Source organism: Lacerta agilis, chromosome 1 (genome assembly GCF_009819535.1).
Source record: "Lacerta agilis isolate rLacAgi1 chromosome 1, rLacAgi1.pri, whole genome shotgun sequence".
NCBI classification, from domain to species: domain Eukaryota; kingdom Metazoa; phylum Chordata; class Lepidosauria; order Squamata; family Lacertidae; genus Lacerta; species Lacerta agilis.
Genome location: NC_046312.1, coordinates 50,739,247 through 50,755,693, shown reverse-complemented (window position 1 = coordinate 50,755,693; position 16,447 = coordinate 50,739,247). Strand labels below are relative to the sequence as shown.

Here is a 16,447-nt window from a genome sequence, read left to right as displayed (position 1 = left end):
TCATTCCAGCCAGCCCACCACCCAACTGCCCAGCCTTGCTGCCACAGGAGGTTGCAGAAGGCCCGGGAAGCACAAGGTGAAAGGAAAATTCCGTTCCTGACAGGATGGGCGGTGCTGCTGCTTCTGCCTGCTTCCCTCGAGCGAGCAGAGGGTTAAGCGTGCGAGGCGTCTCTGGGCTGCCCCAGGGGGTTGGCCGTTGCTGCCGCCGCCGCTGACTCCTCCTGATCAGGAGGACTGGAAGCAGCTGGGGCGGAGAAGAGAAGCCAAGTCTCGCCGAAGCCACATCGCCTTGCATTTTCCGCGGCACGCGAGGCTGGGCAGGCGCTGCGCGTCGCTTGTTGTGCGTCTCCCGTTGCAGGTAATCGGGATTCGGCTCCTGCCTGGCGGTACTTTACGACCACATTGCAGGAGTCTGTGAGAGAGGGGTGTGCGTGGTGGTGGTGGTGGGGCTGTTCTGCGGAGGGCATCTAACGCGCTACATTAAGGAGCGAGGCGGAGGAGAGTCGTTGCTCCTTTCCCTCCATTATTAGGTCGAGAAAACGTCTTTAACCCTCTTCCGGATCTTTTGCTTGTTGGGGATATTTCTCCTTCCTTTCCCTCCTCTGTCTTATTCTCTTCCCTCCTCCCGCCACCGTCCTCTCGAAATAATAGTTTTTGAACACGGCTATCCCTCTGGGTTGATCGCCCCTCTGGGGTTCCCACGTGACGGGGTTCCTTCCCGCGTCGAGCTGTTATTAAGGGTTGATCCGCTTTGTGTGGGCACCTGTGGATAATGTTGGCGCTATTGATTCTGGCTGGGGGCGGGAAGAGGGGCCACGTCGTCACAGCGGAGAGCCAGCTTTGAGAAGTAACATTTAAACAGGAGTCGTCCGCCTATAGGCTACGATCGCTTCATTTTTTTCAAGTCTCCTTTGCTCCCCCCCCCCTTAGTTATATGCTAATGATTAATCTTTTTTTGTTCCATTTCCTGTTGGCAGTGGTAGGTTTGCTGGGGGCATAAAGCAGTGGAAGGGGAAAGCTCTGGGTTGTGGGTAGATTTCTGGCAGGGTTCCTGCTCCTTTGAACGGCAGGTAGAAGTTCGATAGGTGAAGACTTCCTCCTTTCACCCAGGCAGTGCTGGGAAATGTTTCCCTTGAGAGTGAAAGGGACTTTCCACCTCAAGGCTGCGTTTTTTGTTTTTGTTTTTTTGTCTAAAGCCAGCTGGTTTCAGAGCAGCCCGCACCTATCTAGAATCAAAGTTCAGAGTCCTCCGCCCACATGAAGCCAGGCAGAGTTTCTTTTCACTCCTGCAGCCCCATTCTTGATCCGGAGTCTCATTCTGGTTGAAGTTGCCCTGTTAATCTGGAAGGTTGAGAAGGTGGCATGTCCAGCTGATATTAGAAAGCACCTCTTGCTGCATGGCATACCCCAAAATGTTGTGTTTTAGCTAGAAGGCAGAAGTTCAACATATGACTATACTCCTGAGATGAATGAAAAGAGACACCAGCTTGATGTGAGATGGGAGAAGCAGTGACGCAGCTGTGTGTCAGGCAGGAGCATGAAGTGGTCATGTCCTTTGACCGCAGAGTGGAGGAACTAGCTGTGGCCATGGAGTATGACTGGGGTGACAGCTGGCTTCATGGAAACTTTTGAGCTTTTTTTTTTTTGGCAAGGGAAGTGATCTCAATAATAGTCGCTTTGGGGATTTCATTGATAGAGGCTGGAGAGAAAAGGTTGACAAACCAGACTGTCTTGGAAGCAGTCACAGCACCCCTTTTGCAAAGGCTGCCAGCATGTGGCACTTAAGATGGACAGAGCTGCTGGTGTTGGGTGGACACAGTGATGAATTGTGTTATCTGTAAAATGATACCTTGGTCATCTATAGGCTCCCATGAGAGTGAGCTTCTGTGGCAGTTGTGCTTAGCTTGTGTTTGTGTTTGTGTGTGTGTGCGTGCCATTTGTGTTTGGAGGGATGTGTGTGCAGGCATGACTCACCCAAGGAACTTGGAGTTTCTCAGAGTGTAATCAGAAACGTGTATTGTAAATAGAGGTGAACTGTTGAGAAGCCTTTCTGGTGTCGACTGCAGCTGTTGCATTCCAATGCTCTGCCAAGTCTTTAGCACAGAGCTATATTCTGGGCATGTCAGCTCTGCTGTGTTGCCATTTTATCGGAGAAGGAGAGAGCTTCTGAGACCCTCTGCTGCCAGTATGTGACTTTTTTGTGTTCTACGGTGGAGGATGTCAAAGTGACTGTGCTGTGGATAGATCTGGCCAAAGTAATTGTCCTGTCAGTTGGATACTGCTGTTCAAGCATGATTTGCAAACATCACCCTTCCAGTTCCTTCTGAGATGGTACCATGTGTGCTGTAGCTTGGGAACTGGGATGTAGTGGTATTGGAATACTAGAGGAAATTATCAGGCAGGACTGGGGAATCTCTGGACTATGGGCTAATCTTGCCCTGCCAGGGGTCTGGGCTTCAATGGGTAGCTTGAAATGGGCTCCCAATTTTTCCTTTGTTGGGGCAAGGAATGTTCTTGCTTCCCCTTCAGCTGATGGCCAGGAGGAGTGTGCCTTGCTCAAGGAGGAGGAAGCAGTTTTCCTTGAATGGAGACTGCTTCTCCCTCTCCGTGCTGCTCTTTGAAGTGGCCGCTTTCAACTTCCAAAACCAGGAGTCGAAAGGAGCAGCTTGCAAAGGACCCAGCTTGGCAGCCAAAGAAAGCAGCTCATTTGGGAAGCGGTTGCATTTTGGAAGGACCGTCAGTGCATGAGACTCCTCCTGCAGACAGCTGGTCCATCCAAAAAGATTTTTTTTAAAAAAATCCCAGAGGCTGAAACAGGAGCAGGGGCTGCGTGGGTGTCTGAATGCCCATTGCAAACCGCCAAATTCTTTCAAACAGCCTTGGAAGTCCTAACAATTTGGGGCTTCAAAGTGCAGCATCACCTGATGTCATAGTGATGTCAGGTGATTGACAGGTGCACAGCCCTGCCACATGTCACATTTGGCCTACATAGCAGTAGGGAGACAACCAGAAAATGTTCCTCGGACCCTGCCCCTGTTCTATATGTGCTTCACGTGGATTTGGGATGGCAAATGATTTTTCCATCAAGAAGACTGATGTTTTTGAATGCTGGTTAATAGTATAGGGTGGTTGCTTGCACAAGGAAATTTCTGGAGTTCAGTATGCCTCATCCCATCCTCGTCTCTTCTTGAGGCATACAGCAGTCTTGATGGGGCATGAATGTGATGAGAATGGAAGTCTGTCTCTTGTATGAGAGGAAACATCTCCATATGAACTAAGTTTCCTAAAGGCATGTGGCTGGTCAAAGGATGCTGGACTAGATGGGCCTTTGGCCTGATCCGGCAGGGCTCCTCTTCTTCAGTTCAGGTCCCTTGAAGTCTACAGTTCAACATAGTCCACTGAACATCTTAATTCCTTGCTCGGTTACATACATTCTCCTAAAATGTGGGATCATGTGTTCCCCACCCCCTCAGCCCTTGTACATACCAGGTTTTATCTGTCTCTTCCAGTGAACCCATGCATTTCATTTGTGGCTGTATTCAAATCTCCATATGTTTTTTACTTGCTATGCTGTGGTACCAGGGACTGAATTATCTCCTATGAATGTAGTGGTGGCTTGAACTGGATGATGATAAATCTTCTCTGCCTCTCATATGATTGCTTGGGTGCTTCTTGGCTGAGAGGTCCAGCGTGCCACAGAAGCATAAAGCTGAAGTGGAAACTTCAGGAACTAATGGCTGGCTGCGCTGTTTTATGGACAGACTTGGGCACTGGCCAGTGCTGGATGCTTCCAAGGAAAGTAACTGCTGCATGTACATCATGCAAGGCAGAACTGTACTATAAAAGCACATGCAAGACTTCCAGACCACAGAAACTGTTACTAGATGCTGCCTGGTGAACCTGCTGTTTCAGGTAGCCTGCATGGGCTCCTGGTTTTTGATGGCATGTAGGACTCCACATTAGCAAGAGGGGTACACCAACTACATGAATAAACACTCCTCCTTTACACAAGCATTCCTATTGAGATACCCAGTTATTTTGGAAGCATCCCACACTCCTGTGCATACCAGTGTCAATATTTTCAGTTTGCACTGAAATAAATGGAAATGTGTTTCCTGCAATGCATGTGTCAAATAAAAGTTATAGTATTTGCTGTAATCTTGCTGAGGAGGAGCTCCAGACATCTGCACTGAATACAGTGTCCCTAAACTGGACACACATACACAGTGCTTAAATTGCTTCATTCTGTTACAGCAAGAATATATTACACCTAAATGGAGGAATTGGAGCTGCACTCTGCAGCATTTTGAACTCCAAAGCTGCTGCATTTTTTAAATAAAAAACAAAAACGGAAGTAGCACAAAAGTGAAAAATAATGCTGCAGTGTCTTTACTGATATTAAATGTAGCCTCAAACTGATCCAGTGTCCAAATGCAAGAGAGATCCCAAGTGACTTAATCTGCAGTTTGTTTAAGTCCATCTGTTTTTGAGTAAAGAGATCCTTAGCACTTCTGCAGTGCTGTATGCTATCAAATGGAAAACGAGTTCTCTCCAGTTCTGCTCCCCCCCCCCATTGCAGCAGCCTGGCTCTACGGTATATGCAGGCACAGATTTGTCTGCGATGTAGGGCCTACACTTGGCCAGAGAAGGCAGGGAATAATAAACTGCCTAACTTCAAGAGCTCACATTAACATGAAGGTAGCGCGGGTGGCACTGTGGGTTAAACCACTGAGCCTAGGGCTTGCTGATCAGAAGGTCGGCGGTTCGAATCCCTGTGATGGGGTGAGCTCCTGTTGCTCGGTCCCAGCTCCTGCCCACCTAGCAGTTTGAAAGCAAGTCAAAAGTGCAAGTAGATAAATAGGGACCGCACCAGCAGGAAGGTAAACGGTGTTTCTGTGCGCTGCTCTGGTTCGCCAGAAGCAGCTTTGTCATGCTGGCCACATGACCAGGAAGCTGTATGCCGGCTCCTTCGGCCAGTAACGCGAGATGAGCGCCGCAACCCCAGAGTCGGACACGACTGGACCTAATGGTCAGGGGTCCCTTTACCTTTATCTTTAGCTGAGAGATTCTGGAAAGTTTTTATATTCATCTACTGTGAACTTTACCTTTTTGGGTGTAAGTAAATCTAGGGGGAAGGAGAGGGGGGGTCTGCATACCTCAAAAGGGATCTCACAACATTGCTTACGAACAATGGTGAGCTAAATTACCTGTATGAGAAATTGTGTGAACAAGTCCTTGGTAGATTCGACATAGGTCCTAACTGCTACCAAGTATTGTTGTTGTTGTTGTTCAGTCGTTCAGTCGTGTCCGACTCTTCGTGACCCCATGGACCAGAGCACGCTAGGCACGCCTATCCTTCACTGCCTCTCGCAGTTTGGCTACCAAGTATTAGGTCTTTACAAAGCTTTGAAGTCCCAGCTGAACCCCTGGCATCCTTGGTCAATTCGGCACAGTGATTGGCATTCTGATTCCAAGAGTGAGCAAGGCTGCTCCCTGTGGCCTCAATTCCTCCCTATGTATTGTTGAAAGATTCATGGACCTTATTATATCATCTTTACCTTCTTTAGCCTGCCCTGTCCCTTCCTCCAGTCAAGGGATCCTGGAAAAGAAACTGTGAAGTACTGTGACAGAGAGGTTCTGCTTAATGTTCATTCTCTTCCAGTAGGCGCTGCTTTAAATAGAATGAGAATTCTCTCATCTTTTACCAGCCGGGGTAAGCTGGTAAAAAAAGGATTTGTAATGTAGGAGGTGACAAGTGAAGAACCACAGGACTGTTGTGCAGTGTAATATTAGATTATGATGCCCAACTGGACCTTGGGGGGGGGGGGAACGGCCCATGCCTCTTTCCTCAGCCTGGTGCCCTTGATGTTGAACTAAAAGTTCCACCAATTTTTTTCCCATTGTCCATGCTAGCTTGGACTGATTGAAGTTCAAAGCATCCACAGGACAACAGGCTGGAGAAAGTTTGCCTGCATTGCATTAGCAGCATTCCACAGAAGAATAGTTAAATGTTTCCTCAAACTGTGTGTGTTCTTTGCCTCTCCCATTCCTGTGTTTCAAGGATGGTAAAGGTCTAACTTCCACTACATGGAAAAACTATCCTGGGAATGAAGCGAGAGATCATCTCGGCCCCTTTAAGGTCAGAGCTCAAGCTGACTTTGGCTGTTCCCCTGACTATTGTGTGTCCTGAGCCCTCTGAAGGCCAGCCAAGGCCGTACCTAATAAAATCTACAAACATTTCCTGTGTATGCAGTTCTCTGGTTTAAATGAGGACTGTTGGATTGACATGGGGTGGGGACATTTTATTTTGAGCAAGGTGGTGGCTGTGTAGATCTGGAAGAAGCTTTAGCTTAATCCCTTGGGCCTTATCGCTAGAGATGCAAAGGGCCTCCATATCTTTACCCATCCCATACAAAAATTATTTCTAAGCACTTGCCCCTTTCTTTGCATACCACCTGTTTAAAGGTAAATTGTGACCAGCTTGGAGCAGGGACCAGTCTTCTTGCTTACACACAAAGAATTAATTTGGATCCTGTCTTATTTCAATAATAATAAATCATAACTTTATCATAAACCAGCCTTTCCCAACGTTCCGCATAGCTGTCAACCCTCCCTGCTGTTTCCCAATGCTATAATAAGGGAATTTCCCGCAATAAAAGGGAAAAGTTGACAGCTATGTGTTCCAGATGTTGTAGGACTACAACTTCCATCAGCCCTAGTACTGCCTACATGGACTAGCAGTGGCTTTCTAAGTTTTCAGAAAGGGGGCATTTCCAACCCTACCTGGAAATGCAGAGGCTTAATCCTAGCTCCTTCTGTGCACATGCGGTGTGCTCTGCCACTGAGCTACAGCCCTTTCCCATTGAGTTTAAAGCCTTGGCTTGCAGTAGTTCTTCAGGCTGGTGTCGTTCCTATCACTTGCTTCCTGGCCTGTTTTCAACAGGAGCTGCTGGGGAGTAAACTGAAGACCACTTGCATGTATGACTGTTTAATGCAGGCATAGGCAAACTCCGGCCCTCCAGATGTTTGGGACTACAATTCCCATCATCCCTAGCTAACAGGACCAGTGGTCAGAGATTATGGGAATTGTAGTCCCAAACATCTGGAGTTTGCCTATGCCTGGTTTCATGCCTGCTTGTAGTCTCCTATCAACATTGTGTAAAACAGCTTAGCAGTCTTGTGGTTGGCTGCAGCCATTCCTATAACATGCTTCAAGAAAACACAACCCTTATTTGAAATGCCATGTAAACTGCAAATGGTTGAAGTTGTGGAATTATCATTCAGCTTTTGCAGAGCCAGAATTGGCATACATGCATACAAAGGAGCAAGGAAGGAGATAAGATATAGCATGACCTGGGGTGCCAATTTGAATAAAATATTGGTGGGTGGCCCGGTAAGCCCCACCCCACATAATTGATCACATGACACAGCGCGCACACGCCATTTGAATGGCAATGCCCACTAGCTTTGAGGGGGCCTGGACCTCTCAAATATTTTATTGGGGCCAAAGTGACCTTGGCCCCATGGAGTTGGCTCCTATGGGATGCCCCATTCACATGCGCCTACAAGGCAATGGGCAAAGGTGTTGAAGTCTGCAAGAACAGTGTCCTGGTCTCACAATTTGTTTACAAGAACTTGCACTGGCTGGTCCTAAACCTGCCAGTCAACCTGGTGCCCTCCACATGTTTTGGACTCTTAACTCTCATCAGTACCATCCAGCATGACTACTGGTCAGGGATAGTGGGAGTTGTGTCTTTCAGATGTTTTGGTTACATTGCTGGCTGAAATACTCACGTTTACGCGGGAGTGTTTTATCTGGGCCTGTATTCTGAGATTTAACATCTCCAAGCCCTTCCATACCCATCTCTTCCTTGTTCTAGCCTTAAGCCTAACCACTCATGGGAAGGTGAAGTGAATTCAGAAGTCTATCCACTTCCCACCTGCCAAATTTTTGAGTTTTTGTGGCTATGGAACTTAAATGGAAATACAAGTGTTCAGAGCTGTGTTAAGAACTTTTCTAAGCAACTTGGATTACTTCAGCAATGCTAACTTAAGCCTGAAGCACCTACTGAATAAGTTTTAAAGAGAAGAATGCAATAGATCACGAGAGACGCATCAACGGATGAAGGATTTGCCCATGGATGATGAGAAACACCTGTTCACAATCTGCATGTGCTCATTTAGGAATTGGGTTGTTTTCTTTGTCCATAATTACTACTATGATAGTTGGGTCTGTGGGCAGAATAGTGTTAAAGTCCTGTTATGGAAAGCTTCAGCAGTTGCTGCATGCAGGAAGGGGAGCTTCATATGACAATAATTAAAAGATGCATGTGTGAAAGACAGTTGGCTGTGCAAAACTTCCCTCTTCCCCTGCAGGGGAACAGTAAGGAACCATTTTAGCCTCCGCTAATTGTCTAATAACTCCCAGATCTTTGGCTAGCTTGTGAATATTTTCCAAATGAGAGTTAAAGCAGTAGCTGTGAGGAACTGTAGTGAGCTATATTGCTAATGCTGATTTTAGCAGAGACACTTAAGTCAGACAACATTTTGAGACAACTCAGATGTCTCTCCCTCTCTTCCCTTTCTTTCTTGCTTCTTTCCTACCACACATATAGGGCTGCATGAGGAAAGGGAAAGCCTGGCACATGCCTCCAAATAGTCCTGCCATTTTTCTCTCTCCGCCGCTGGACCTGTCATCAGGAGATTTGTCTGGTGTCAAACATTACTTTATGGAGAATGCAATCCTCATTTGTCTGCACTATACAGTATACAGTCGTACTTTGGAAGTCGAACGAAAAACGTTCGGAAACCAAAGCACAGCTTCTGATTGGCTGCAGGAAACTCCTGCAGCCAATTATAAGCCGCAGAAGCCCCATTGGACGTTTGGGTTCCAAAAAAATAGTTCGCAAAGCGGAACAGTCACTTCCAGGTTTGCGGCATTTGGGAGCCAAAACGTTCGAGAACTAAGCTGTTCAAAACCAAGGTACGACTGTATTTCAAAACCTTGTAATGTTGGGTATAGACTAAATTTGCTCCATCCTTTTCAAAACATCTCTCTTAATGTGCAAGTTCAGTTGCATGTTTCATAGCCATCTCCTCATCCTAAGGAAACAAATTCTGAATATAGCAGCTCCTCAAGGCACTTGTTCCACTTTCATGGGGTGATGAGTGTTTCTGAGAGTAGGGATTTCTGGCAAAGTCTCAAGTGCAGGCATCCTTACAGTGCCTACAGTTGTGAGGCAGGGCAGTGGTGGTGCTCTGGGCATTGAGTCTGGGGTTGGAACAGTGGCAGCCGGCAGCCAGCTCTTTTATCCTTACCTCCATCAGAATAACTTCTGGCTTGCCTAGCTTGGTTATTTACCAGCTAATTAATACTAGAACTGAGGGGAGGAAGGCTTGGCTGAGAGATCTTTATAAACTTGTTTGAGCTCCGAAAAAGCTCCCCTCCTCCATTTTTCAAAGGGCTGCAGAGTGTTCACTGGATGGGAGTGTGGCTTCGCAATGAACCACTGCAATTGAGTTTATATCTTCTGTCTTGTTTTGGTGTGTCCCGCATTGCTCAGTGGCAAGGGCAGGGAGCATTGACTTGAATACCAAAGTGTTCTCTCCCCACCCACAAGTTCCTAGTAAGGGCAATTTATTTGTGCTGGTGATATCCTATAGCCAAATCTGAAGAACTGATTGGGTGTATTGCCAAAGCTGAAAGCTAAAAAGGGACATTTATTAACTTCAGCTGTTTAAAAATACAAAACATGGACAACTACACGGAGGTGGTGTATTTTTGTGTGCTCCCCAAAGCCCCCTTCTTACTCTGGAAAAAAATATATATCATGGGTGAAAATTGATGCAGCTGTGAATACAGTTTCATTGGTATTACAACATGCTGCTTTAACAACAAATGTGTTGCACAATGCTCTTATATTACTGACGTTCAAGGTAACCTTTGCCTGCGTTAATTTCAACACTTGGAATGCTATAAAACTGTTATATCCGGCTAGCTAGTAGCTTGCTGTCTTTAATAGGGCCCATTTCATACCTACATCCCCTAATGCAGGCACCCCCAAACTGCGGCCCTCCAGATGTTTTGGGGCTACAACTCCCATGATCCCTAGCTAACAGGACCAGTGGTCAGGGATGATGGGAATTGTAGTCCAAAACATCTGGAGGGCCAAAGTTTGGGGATGCCTGCCCTAATGCAAGCCTACCCAAATCGCATGTTCTTGTCCCAGTCTTCATTAAAACCCTTCCTTTGTCTGAACTGAACATGTTGGCTGAAAAGGGTTAGGTTCAGCTGCATATAGTATGATCAGCTCCCTTCAACCCCAGACAGCATGGCCAGTGGCCAGTGTGGATGGGCGTTGGCCTCGTACATCTGGAGTGCTGCAGGTTAGCCACCCACAGTGAGACAAAGCGCCCACCATGATACTGTTTCTACTGGCCAGTTACCATGATAGTAAAGGTGTGCGCCGGTCACTCTGTGGCCAATTATTTCTTTCCTCTGTCTTTGAACAATTAGAAACTTCAGTTTGCTCATAGCTGCAGTTAAGTATCACACGTTCATTTTTGTACTTAGAGGGGAAGGCAAAGGCCAGGGAGCTTGTGCAGCCTGCTTCTGAGGAGACCAGCACTAAACTGGAGAGTGTCGTGTTTTGCCTTGTGTGCTTACTTGTTTTGGCTTGAGCTTAATTAGTAAACTGCCCAGAATGGCCTGGCAGAAAGGCAGTAAATGCTGTTAGTAAGTAAATAGGATTGGGCTATAGACGTGTTGCCTGTAACAATTGCTCTCATTAATCCTTCCACCTGACCACAGCACCCTGGGCGATGCTATTCCTGCCATGATGTTGGTCCTCTGCCACACTGTCTGCTGGATGGAACTCTTAACTAAGAAGTACAGTTGTACCTTGGTTGACGAACGCCTTACAACTTGAACGTTTTTGGCTCCCAAAAGTCGCAAACCTGAAAGTGAGTTTTCCAGTTTGCAAACGTTCTTTGGAACCCGAACGTCTGATGCGACTTCCGATTGGCTGCAGGAGCTTCCTGCAGCCAATCGGAAGCCGTGCCTTGGTTTCCGAATGTTTTGGAAGTTGAACAGACTTCTGGAACGGATTCCATTTGACTTCTGAGGTACCACTGTATATGGGGGCGGGGGGTGAACTTAAACAGGGAGAAGTCAACTGCTGTGGATATTAAATAGCTTTAATGAAGTTTAGGGGAAAATGGAACTTGTCCAGTGAGGAACATTTGACAGAAGAACAGGATGCAAATTTAACAAATGAATAAATATGAAGATACCTAACTTACCACTTTCTAGTCTGTAATGTCCCAGAACCAAAGTTAGCAGTGCCTGTCATTTGTTGGCAACAAATGCTCTGAACTGGGGTGCTTTGTGATGAGCTCAGCATTCTACGTGTGGCTTCTGGAGTGTTTTGCTTTCTAGGTGGGTTCCTGGGATGTTCAAGACTCTTATAAGGGGTATGGATAGATGGACTTTTGTGCATCCATGGAAGAAGCATATTCTCCAAGACTTCTTTGCTTGTTCATCTAACCATAAATGCACCTGAATGCCTGTAGTCTTACATCTATCTCTAGAGCCCGTGAATGATCCCTTCGACATACCGGTAACTAATTATAAATCTGGCAGGCAATTCTCTGGGTGTGGGTAAAATGATGAGCCCAGCCCTTAACTTTCCATTGTACTTATGCACTGAATATCTTCTTCAGAGCTTGTTGATGTTATTGTACCCTGCCCTCTGGCAAAAAGTTAATTCTTCCCTAACCCCTGTTGAAGTGAAGCTAAAGTTTGTTGTGAGCCTCTCATTGAGGTTGGAGGACGTATTGACATTCAATTTTAAAGCTTTACAGTATATACCTTGCCAGAAGCTTCTGAGTTGGGTCGAAGGAGCCAGCTCTCCTTTTCTGGATGTCGAATCAGCCCTGATTAAACACGCTTCAAGACGATTTTTAACACCCATGTTTTCCTACACAAAGCACTGCCCACTCTGTTGTGCTGATGATCAAAATTGAAAATGGAAGCTGGGCTGAAATAGCACATGCACATATATTTTTAAACCATTAATTCTGTGAGCCACCCTGAAACCTCTGGGTATAGGGTGGAATATTAAACAAACAAACAACTAGGTGATGTATTTTTATGTTTTTATATTGCTAACTGCCCTGTGATCCTCAGATAAAGGGTGGTATAGAAATTTAATAACAAATAAATAAATAACCAACCTAGTTATCCTATCCACAGGTATCCTAGCTCACTCTGCTACAGTTTCCTTCATCTCTCCCACTCGGCTCTGCAGTGAAGTGGATCAGGGGTCAGCAAACTTTTTCAGCAGGGGGCCGGTCCACTGTCCCTCAGACCTTGTGGCTGGGCCGGACTATATTTTGAAGTAAATAATAATGAACGAATTCCTATGCCCCACAAATAACCCAGAGATGCATTTTAAATAACAGGACACATTCTACTCATGTAAAAACATGCTGATTCCCTGACTGTCCATGGGATGGATTTAGAAGGCGATTGGGCCGGATCCGGCCCCTAGGCCTTAGTTTGCCTACCCATGGGTTAGTGCAAAGGTTGGCCACTTCTCTCTCCCTGTGTCTATGCACACACCAGCATTGGCTGGTGAGCATTGGCATACTCTTTCAAAGAACATTGGCACACTCTTTTCAAAAGCGACCCCTAGTTTTCCCATTACTGGTGAAACTGGCCACATTTCTTCTCTCCATTCCACCCCTCCTGCTCCAGAGTACACTTACAGTACATGCAGGGAGAAGGGGTGTAAACAGAGTTGAGAGCACTGAAAATGCTTTTCAGTGTTGTTCGCAGGCGTTGCAAATCCAGAAAGACTGAAAGGAGGTTGTAAAGCCCCCCTTTTGGGATGACCATCCGGTGGATTAAAAAAAATCAAATGCACGGGCATTTAATCTGCATTCAAACCTGCATCTCTCTCTCTCTCTCTCTCTCTCTCTCTCTCTCTCTCTCTCTCTCTCTCAAAAGCATTTTAAGTGGAATTGTGGAATCTGTCTCAAAGCCTTTCAGATGGCTGTGTTTCTTCGTAAATCGCTCCCTGGCTGCCTTTTCCACTTGGCTCAATCCAAGGGGTGTTTCCTTTTCCTTACTGTACTGAGGCACCGTCCTAGATAGGGATAAGTAAAGAGGATTCCATGATGTCTAGAAGGACAACTTAATCGTTGGCAGCTATAACCTCTCTTCCCCTTTCAGACAATGACAATAACAGCTTTCATTAAAAGAGGGAAGGGATTATATTTGTCCTAGAGTTTACAGCTTCAGCTTTTAGGAAGTAGCATTGCACTCTTTAAACAACCCAGCCCCGTCCTTCTGGCTAATATCCTAGAATGTGCAAGAGGGAGAGGTAGGATCTTTGCAAATGGCAACAATCTTGCTTTTGAGAATTCCCTTCTGTTAATGGTCTCATTCAAATCCTGCTAGAAAGCCTTCCCTTTTTCTTCAAGCATTGAATGAAATAAATGTCTTTTTTTGTAATAACAATGTTCCTCTTGGCCGGTATCTTGGGTTGCATTTTTCGCCTGTCATTTCTAGCGCTGTTCCTGGAAGCGGTGCTGGCGCAGAACTTGAAAGCAGGCTGCAGAATGAGCCCCACCATTTAAGATGCAAGCTGTGGTGATTTGCAGCTCTGCACCCTTCTACTTTCCTGGTTCTGCTATTGCCATTAAGACCCTGAGAAACAGGCCTTGAATGGAAACTTTGGGAATCTGAGAAGCGGAGAAGAATTGGAGTTGCTGAGAACAATTGTGATGTGAGGCCATGACATTTGCAGAGCGGGTGAAGAACAAAGGAACAGCAGCTAGGAAATGCCGGAGACCCTGTCCAGGCAGATCCAGCCTTCTGAAAGCAAGCCTCTGTCATTTGGGGATCACAAAAGCAGCTTCTGCCTTCATAACAATAGTGCAGGATGCAGCCTGGAGTTGAGGTGGCTGTTAATTCGTGCATCACGGGGTGGGCGGGGGAGTCAAAGGGCTCCAGCTATTCACTTGGCAAAAAATGGTAATTCCTGAAGAGGGAAAGTTCGTGTACTCAGAAAAACTAGTGTGAAAGAGGATTGAAGGGAAGGCAAAGAATACCTCTAGAAATGGAAGAACTTTAAATCTCAAATATGTGAGCTTTGCTTCAGTCTCCTTTCCATCCTCTCAAGATTTTAAAATGATGCTATGGAGAAATCAGGAGTAAGGGAGGGCAAACTCTGTGCTGCGGCAGATTTTAGCAGTGTTAGTGCTGATTGCACCTGCCAGTATTGAACCCAAGGTGTTCACGTATGTGGTACTTTATGAGATCAGGTCTCAATGCTCACAAAATGCTCAAAGGCAAAGAAGATCCGTGAAGACTCATTTTCACCTCCTTTCCAGCTACACTCCTTGTTTCAATTTGTTGTTTTTTTTTTACCTCCCCATCTTGTTTCCTTTGTTTTAAATCTTAATACATGTTAGGAAACCAAGTGTTCATGAAAATTAACAAGGGCAAGCCTGTTGAATTTTCTGCAGTGACTTTCTGTTCATGTGCTAATGCAGGGGGTAGTTAACTGCCCCTTTAAGGTGTGTTTTCAGTAGTGTTTACATCAAGCCGTCCCCTTATGTCGGCAGGAGCAAACCCTCTTGGTAAACCATTAAGGTTTGTGTCCTAGAGCAAACATTGGCAAAGGTGAATGCATCACTCAAGCCTTGTGGAGCAACAGCTTTGGCCCTGTCTTTGCCGACACTAGGGACAGCGGGAGTTGTATTTTTAACTTTGGGTGAAAGCCAAAAGGTGACAAGGCAGTACAGACATCGAATGTGGTGTTCAGGAGTTTGACTCTGGCTGCTTTCTGCCTGAAATGTTGCTCATAGGTCTGTCTTATCACAAGGTAAATTGGATTACTTGCTACACTTAATATGCTTTCCCTTTATATAAGGCTCCTGGGGAATCTCATAGCTAGGCAGCTTAATATCAGAGCTACACTGGGACAATACAAGGATACAGGGCCCACAAGAGCTATGTTTGGGGAGAGATGAATATGGCGTGAGAATAGTCCAATTAAACATAGTTTAATTTTCAGTTTGCTTGCTGATACCCAGCCATTTTGCAGAATGACTTTATTATACTGCCACCATAATGGCAAAACATCTTGGGCTGATCCTGAGGGTGGACTGTAGAAAGCATTTCTAAATACAGTGGTACCTCGGGTTAAAAACTTAATTCGTTCTGGAGGTCTGTTCTTAACCTGAAACTGTTCTTAACCTGAGGTACCACTTTAGCTAATGGGGCCTCCCGCTGCCACTGCGCCGCAGCCACACGATTTCTGTTCTCATCCTGAAGCAAAGTTCTTAACCCGAGGTACTATTTCTGGGTTAGCGGAGTCTGTAACCTGAAGCGTCTGTAACCCAAAGCGTCTGTAACCCGAGGACCACTGTAAATAGCCTTTCATGCTTCAAGGCTTGTTACATATTTTTGCAGTAGCTACATCTTCCTGGAGCTTTTTGCAGAAACCTTCCAGGTGTGATCCAATTAGTGCCCTTGCATTCACAGGCAGACCATTGATCCAGCAGAGGTGCCCCACTAGTGGAAGTGGAGGGTTGTCATGGCTTGTTAAACAAATCCCCCAACTTTCTGGAGCTGGTTCAGGGTCTGCTGTGATGAGGGGAAATTGGCAAAAATTGCATCTCCTTGTCTTCTGTTAGTGGATGCTTCTGCTAGATCAAAAGTCCTTCTATCAATGTAGGGGCAGAATTTGATTGCACCCTCTGTGTCAAACAATCTTAATTCCATGCTTGATTGCAGTCTCTTGATAGTAATTTATGCACAGCAAATTCTGAAGTCTCTGGCAAATGTTGTGTAAATTTGGGGAAAGGGGCTTCTGACAATCTTTGGTCCCCATGCTTCCTGTGGATATATGTTTCTTGCTTCAACAAAAAGGGGAAATCTCTTAGTGCAGATTGCAAGAGTCTGTAAAGGCATAGGATTCTAAAGTTGTGTAGTTAACACAACTGCCTGGATTTAGGCAATCCCTTTGATCGGCAGAAATCCCAGTGATTAATTCAGGTGCAATATTAACCTTGCTCATCCCCTTTGGATCATTATTCGAACCTGTAGTGAGGTCACACCAGGAATGCTGTGTACAGTACTGGTTGCACTGCCTCCAAAAGGTTATTGTAGAGCTGGAAAGTGGTCAACATGGGGGAACCAGAATGATCATGAGGTAGGAGCAAGTTCCCTATGAGGAAAGGTTACCACATATGGTGCTTTTTGGATTAGGGAAGAGGCCCATAAGATGTGGTGAGGGGAAAGTTCCCGTCCCCGTCTCCCCTTTGTAATACCAGAACTTGGGTCTGTCCAATAAAGCTGAATATTGGAAGGTTCAGAACAGACAAAATGAAGTATTTCACAGAGTACTTAGTTAAATGATGGATTTTGCTTACACAA

The 16,447-nt window shown here is 45.8% G+C and overlaps 1 protein-coding gene across 2 annotated transcripts in view; it reads left to right on the top strand.

Annotated features, from left to right (window-relative positions):
• Positions 1 to 232: 232 nt before the first annotated feature.
• Positions 233 to 16,447, top strand: part of CD82 (CD82 molecule) — a 67,092-nt gene continuing 50,877 nt past the window's right edge. Inside the window, exons 1-2 of one of the 2 annotated variants that reach the window (XM_033149458.1) lie at positions 259 to 358; positions 12,254 to 12,321. The gene's annotated coding sequence lies outside the window, so the exon portion shown is untranslated. Of the gene's footprint in view, positions 359 to 12,253; positions 12,322 to 16,447 lie in introns of both variants that reach the window. The other variant, XM_033149448.1, reaches the window with a different exon arrangement.